Raw genomic sequence first — 7,809 nt, 5'->3', positions numbered from 1 at the left:
ACACACACACACACACACACACACACAACGTTTCATTCAGTAAAGTTATTCAGGAGGGAAACTAACAGACTCGCTGAGGGTCAAACCTGTCGGCTTATTAGTTGAGCTCAGTCGCCAACGAGGAAACAAAGCACCTCTGATTGTGTTTCTGTGGTCAGTTTCTACTCTAACAGAGAAGTTAAATAAAAGTGAAACTTCATCCATTTTGCCCTCAGAGGTCAGCAGCGTCAAGTCGGCTTTCTACAGGTCAACTGCACGAATTTGCAGGTCAAAGGTCCACTAATCACCATTTTAAATGCTGATGTGTTGAGTCTTGTTTTATAGCTCCACCAAACTCATCAACAGACTGTAAATGATTCAGAACTCGGCCGCTCGGATCATCACCCGTACCGAATCATCCGACCGCATCACCCCATCCGACTTCACTGGCTCCCTGTAAGATACCGCATCCACTACGAAAACCTCCTCCTCACCTATAAACTGACTCACCTCCACCAGCTCCTTCATGAATACACTCCCTCCCTCACCCTCCACTCTTATCCATCCCCACGTCACACCTCAGTACCATCATGGCTGCTCAGCACTCAGGCTCTGGAACCTGGGTGCTCACCTGTTCAAACTGGTATACTCTCTATAACTGGACACTCACCTGTTTTTATGCTGATGTTTTGTTTTAATTGATGTTTTTTTTTTATTCTTTTATGCTTTTATATCTTGTAAAGTGACCTTGGGTGACTTGAAAGGCACCTCCAAATAAAATGTATCATTATTATTATTATTATTATTATTATTATTATTATTAAGCATCTAAAGCCAGAAGTGTGAATCTGTTCTGAACTGCTGCTGCTACAACTTTATGTTTATTATTGAGGTTCCTAATATTTTGTCCACATTAACATACATGAGGAGGGCAAAATATCAGGAACACTTTTCAGTATAATGCACTCCACCCACTACCAAAATAATAAACATAAAGTAGTGCTGACAACGTCAGCAACAACTGAAAACTTCTTCATCTTCTTAAAAGTCTAATTTATGACAGAGCTGTTGTTGGATCACATTAGATTACACAGGTGTTCCTGATAAAGTGCTCGTGTTCTGTTTCTGACAGCATATTTTCAGATGATTTTTCTTCAGACATGTATAAACACAGGTGTAAAAGTGCCAGAAAGTGTACTGTAAGTTTTATACTGCAGTCACTGACTTTTCTACAACTAAACCTAAAAGTTTTCAGCTTTTTCCTGATATATGTGAACCTCGATGCTCTTTTGTCTTTGTATTATTCAGTAGAATGGTTTCTGAACCCTGCAGGACTTAATATATCCTGGTAAATACTGTTAAATGTGTTATATGTGTGTGTGTTTATGGGTATATATATTTTTCAGGCTGTTTCTCCCTGCAGACAAACTCCTCGCTGCTCTCTGATAGAGATGTCAGAGACTCTTCAAACGGCTCCTCCACAGCATGATCAGAGAGGAGCGAGGGAGGGAGGCAGGTTAAAAATGAATGGAGGGATGAAGAGAAGTCAGAGGGAGCAAGAGGAGGAGGAGGAGGAGGAGGAGGAGAGAGGGAGACACGAGTTCAAATCAACAAAGCGTGGAGGAGGTGGAGGGTCTGCTGTGAGTCTACAGCTCTCACAAACAAAGAGGGAGTCCGAAGAACAGAGAGAGAGAGAGAGCGATAAAGAGAATGATGAAGAGGCCTCTGAAAAGCAGAATGAGAACATCTGGGCTTGAAAAACTTGAATGAGGAGGAAGCTGAGAGGCAGAACGGAGAGAAAGATACTCCAGCAGCAGCCCCTGCAGGTCAAACACTGAACTGATCAGCTGTGTTTACAATAAATGTGTCACCACACTGATCTTTCAGCAGCTTTTTGATGAGTTTATATTCATGCACAAGTGTTAAAACATGGACTTGCACCATTTTCCACATAAAAACTGATATCTATAAAATGAAGACATGCTGTGAGGACGTCTCATCCTGCAGCACATGTGATTTTCCAGAGCGAGTCACAGGTGTTATGAGATGAAAATGACACAAAAGTGAGACATTGAATCTAATAATAAAACATTGATATATCCTTTATGTCTTTAAAGGATATTTATGGTCATTTTCTATATTTTTCTCATCAACAAATCTCATGTTTGGATCCAAACCAACATTAAACTGATCTACTAACAAGTATTATGTGTGTATCCGGAGCCTCTGTTTCATCTGTTTCGTTGGTTTTATTATCACATTTTATGTGTTTTATTTCTTGTGTGTGTTAGTCTCCATTTGTTTTACTACTGTTTACTACATTTATACATTTATTATCATCCTGTCAGTCATCTGTGAAGCACCTTGAATTTACGGACCTGTTAGAAAGATGATTGTCGGGCAGTCATGTGACCTCCAGCTGGGGGGTCTGGCTCACACCAGAGGGTTTGGGTTCTAAACAGGGACCATATGATCTGCAAACAGACCGGGACCCTCTAAGGGGTCTGAGCACAGTCCAACCTACCTGACCTCCACCTGACCCCCAGCAGCCCCTCCCAATCCAACGATGGTGCCCAAAACTTATTACTAACTCTCTAATTTATTTACTTATTTTTACCTCCCTCTTATTCCCTTTATTTAATTAATTTTCAATTTAATAACTTACTTCCTTAATCTTTTTCTTTGCTCCTGTTTTTCTTTTTCTTTTTCTTTGGTAGATGCACACACACACACACACACACACACACACACACACACACACACACACACACACACACACAACTGACCCTAGCAGCAGTAAGTGTTTTGTTATTAATACAGTGATTTTTGTTTTGTTTACTTATCTTGTTTTTGTTTGTTTGTTTTTATTTTGTTTTGTTTTTGTTGGGTGTTGTCTAGTTCTTGTCTCTGTCTTGTGTTTATGGCGCTACACAAAAAAGTTTGCTTGATTGATTTATTAAATGTTTATTTACTGCTTATAAATGCTCTTAAAGTTAGTTTCGGTTGTTTCACTGTTTACACAGCGATCCGTAAAAATGAACATAAAAGACTCATTTATGAATTTAAGTTTAGTTAAATGTGGTTCCCTGTTAATGTTTGATTTAAACATTTACTATGAAGCTTTTTGTGAACAAACTGACTGATTACATGTGTGATGCTTGACGATGATGTTACACAGGTTCATGTGATTAATTAACAATAATACTTTAAATATCTACAGTGCAGAATATCAGCTCTCAAGTGAAACTGCACTTCTTCTCTGTTCTTTCTTTCAGGTTACATCAGTGAAGATCAAATCCGACACATTTCACTGTCAACGCTCACAAGCTAACAAACATTGTGTATATAAGTGACCTTGACTTTCTCCAACAATTTATGTGACTTTGTACAAAGCAGCACTTTGATTTTGTTTGTATGTAGTAGTGATGTGTAGAGAGCCCAGTATCTGTATCTGTATCTGTATTTGTTGAGGCAGCAAAATTATTTGTATTTGAATTTAAATAAAAGTGGAAAGAGGCTTAAAAATCCCATTTTTGTCCCCACAACAGGTCTCGAACTGGAGTCTCCCAGATCATAAACGACTGCGCTGATTACTGAACTAAAACTTTACTGATCACCTTGTTACAGACAGACCTCTACCTATTTATACACCCATAACACAGAGACAGCACAGTGTGCAACGTGTAGGGAGGAACTTCAAAGGTGATTCTTGCTTTGCGCTTTTCATTTATTGCCTATTTTCTTACAAACTAACTTTGTGGAAAGGAGAAGGGGAACAACAGGTTATTGAGAGTCTCTTGGGAGCACTTTGCATGTGTCAGTAGTTCAGCTTTATCTCTGGGGAACACCCCCAACTCTGGGACTGATGCCCAAATTAGGAAATGTGCGTCATGTAGCAGGTGGATGTGACTCCCCTCGTTGAGACCTGCTGATGGACGTTACAGCGGAGCAGAGGAGAGACACTGAGATAGTGATGTAACCGAGCTGCATGTTGGTATTTGACAGTGAAAACAAATAGAATATTTGTATGAAACAAATATTCATAAAAAACCTGAATAATGCACCACTTTTTCAAGTTTTTCCTTTTCAAATCACCGCAGAGCTTATACAGCAGGTAAATGTAGCTTTTATTTGCATGATGTAAAACTATTTTCAACTTTAACTCTTTCTTTGTTTCACAGGTCAGTCCCACGCTGCCTGCTGAAATGCTTGAAAAGCTTTTTACTCACATCCCCTTAAAATATGACAGAACAGTGTCTTTGTTTTTGCGTTTAGTGAGTCATCAAAGTAGGTTGTTGATATGTAAAGAGGTTACAACCATGTTTGAACATCAGGTTCATTCACACAGAAACGTTGTTGTGAATCTACAGAGTTTTATGTTTCCGCCCCTCGAGTGTAAACACAGCCGAGAGAGAGAGCAGGAGGCAGATCTGTATTCAGTACAGGTATCCAAGTGCCTGCCTGTGTGTGTGTGTGTGTGTGTGTGTGTGTGTGTGTGTGTGTGTGTGTGTGTGTGTGTGTGTGTGCCTCTCTCTCTCCCCGGGGCGTTGCGTGGCCGTGCTGTGAGGACGAGATCTTTTATCTTGGCTGACGTCCCAATCAATCAGCCAGACACTGATGGAGACCCAGGGTGCCCACACACTCCTAACACACACACACACACACACACACACACACACACACACACACATACACAAACATGCAGACACACTCGTCATACACACACACACCTGGAGCTCTTAACCCCTTCCTATCAGTCCTTTGTTGAACAACAGCCTCTTTGTTCAAAGAGTCAGGAGGAAGGTCTTTGTCAAGTCCTGATGGTGTGTCTGTGGTCTCACACACACACACACACACAAACACACACACACACACACACACACCTACACACACACACACTCCTACACACACACCTGAGCGTCCTGCTGGCTCTGCGGGACTTTTTGATGAGTTGAATCCAGATAAAATCCTAAATGATTTCCTTTGTTAAATCTGCAGGTAGGACGACATCATGTAAACAGCTGAAACACGTCACGTCAGATTTACAATAAACAGCTTCTTTTTTTTTTTTTCAGATAAAAGAAAATCTTGATGTCATGATTTTCAAAGCAACATGAAACAACTGACGGAGCCTCGAGGAGACCGAAGCTGGAGAGAAACACTTAGAAAAAGAGCTAATTACTGGTCACAACATCTTTGATAAATAAGATTAAAACTGCAGCTCTATGTTGCTTTTTAAAATGTATTTTAAGGTAAATTTTAGGTAAATTTATTTAGGTCATGGCCATGATGATGAAGGTGGCGTCACTTTAAGGAAGTATTAACTTTAACCCACAGCACGTTACTTTAACCTTAACAAAGTGATTATTTTAACCCAAAACCATCATCTTACCTAAACCTAACCAGACCTGAGCCACAGCGTCGTCACATCATAAAACATTATTATCATTAACAGTGATGTGTGATGGTTTTAGAAAGCACAGACAGATGATGTCGTCCTGCTGATTACTGCTGACAGAGGCGCCAGATTAGAAAACGCTCCTATGAGTCGTTCTGGAGTCACATGATCAAACCGCAGACTTGTTGGTTTGTCGGGTCTGGTTGTTATCTGGCTGATATCGTGTGGTTTGAACCTGGTATTAGAGTTTGGACAGTAACAGAGTTACAGAAACTAAAAAGGAAGTGACATCAGCTCTCTAGGAAATCCACTTCAAGAGGAGAAACGAACAGAAAGAAGTGGAGTTCCTGAACATTTCTGAAATCAATCAGAAGATTTATTCTGGCCGAACAACAACAACTACTGTATTTTTTCTGCATCTCCACCATTGTTTAAAGCTTCAACAAAGACAATGTTTCTTTCTTTTCAAACAAGATGTATTGATTTGAACATAAATGCCTCAACAACAGAGTCCGTCTCCACACAATGGCAGCTATTTCATGCACTATTAATAATAACAATACTTTTACTTATACAGCACCTTTCAAAACAAGTTACAACATGCTTTACATACAACTATAAAAGACAATAAGCAAACACTTAATAAAATATTATGATAAAAGACAACGAAACATGATAAAAACAAACAGTTAAATCAATAAAAAGCAAGTCTAACATAGTGAGTTTTTAAACATGACTAATCATCGTTAACTTCCCTGATCTCCAGCAGGTTGTTCTACAACTAAGTGGTCCAAGCAGAAAAGATCCCGTCACCAATTAAGTGATTTTAAAAGCAGTGTGACTTTTTTCACCACCTTCCCAGAACCGCCCCGAAAAACATTTGAACCGTCCTGAAGTGAATATAAACTGTCCCAAAGTCAAAATGTCGTTTCTGTACTTTATAAAGCAAGACAGAGTTGGTCTGGAGCTCCAAAATCACTGACTCTAAAGATTAGAGATGCTGCTTTCAGTAATTGTAAACGTTTCCATGGTGACCTGTTTCTTTGCAATACAGTTTCATATTCATGTAGCAGCAATCTCTCCTGTATAATTGTAGAAATAATTGTTATTGGTGTCTGTATATTTGTTAGTATTCCCTGTTGTTAGTTTGTTTAGTTGTGAGTCAGTAATCTGTGCCTGATGAAAAATGAAGCTGCTCTGCACTGCTGTGTTCACATTTCAGAGAATGTAATGAATGTTTTCCTCATTAATTATGTATTATTACACCACCTGTGACCCATCTGCTATTAATCAGAATGTAATTCCTTCTGATCCGATCCGTGAATATAACTGCAATCCGTGCATCACTGCTGTCTACATACAAGCTTTTTAAGGCTTAGATTATAACAAAAAAGACACAATAATATATTGAAATCATCTAAATATATACTTTAGCCAAACTAAATCTGAGTTAAACTGTAGAAAATTTGACATCATCCAGTTATTGACAGCTTAAATACATGTGTGGAGGTTGTTTAATTGATTGATGTCATTAGTGTCAAAGGAGAGATATAACAGTGTATCATCAGCATAGAAATGGTAACAGATATTATGTTTTACAGCGCCACTTGTGAAGACAAATCATCTTTCAGGCTGTTAAACCTTGGTAGCAGTATGTGGAATGAATAGTATTTCCATACTCGTGGAGTTTTTATTTGTCTTAACTAATCATTTTCTTGCTTGTTATTTTTATTGTTGTGTACTGACTGTCTCTGGCATAGATCTGTCTGTTTTTTGTTTGTTTGATTTTTGCCAAACTGAATTGCCCTTTCAGGATAAATAAAGTTGTCTGAATCTGAATAACAATATAACCAAGTGGTAGCATGTAAATGGAAAACAGTAAGGGCCCGAGAACGGATCCCTGTGGAACTCCATATTTTAGTGGTACTGAAGCTGATTGATAATTTCCAGTTTCCACACAGAGTGACCTTCCTGAGAGATAAGAACAGAACCGATCTAAAACCAAACCTGAGATGATCACCCAGTTTTTAAGACATTCACTTAAAATACTATGATCAACTGTGTCAGACGCTGCAGACAGATCCAACAGGAGTAACACAGTGTGTTGACCACAATCAGCTGCTAAGAGAAGATCATTTAAAGCAATAAGCAGGTCAGTTTCTGTGCTAATCTGCCCTAAAACCCAACTGAAACTTCTCAAAGAGACCATTACTGTTCATGAAAGAAATTATGTGCTCTGCTACGATTTGGAGATTGTCTGGAAATGTTTAAGAGTATCTGGGTCTAGTGTGGGTTTTACTACTGCTGTTTTAAAACAATCAGGATCAATGAGAGTGAAGAGTTGAATAAATCCACAAGAAACGGACAGGTTATGACAAAGGTTTCTTTAAGGAAGTGAGAAGGAATGATATCAAGAGAGCAGTTGGAGTTCT

Source organism: Thunnus thynnus, chromosome 8, assembly GCF_963924715.1.
Source record: "Thunnus thynnus chromosome 8, fThuThy2.1, whole genome shotgun sequence".
In the NCBI taxonomy this organism is placed as follows: Eukaryota; Metazoa; Chordata; class Actinopteri; order Scombriformes; family Scombridae; genus Thunnus; species Thunnus thynnus.
This window is presented reverse-complemented; position numbering follows the sequence as displayed.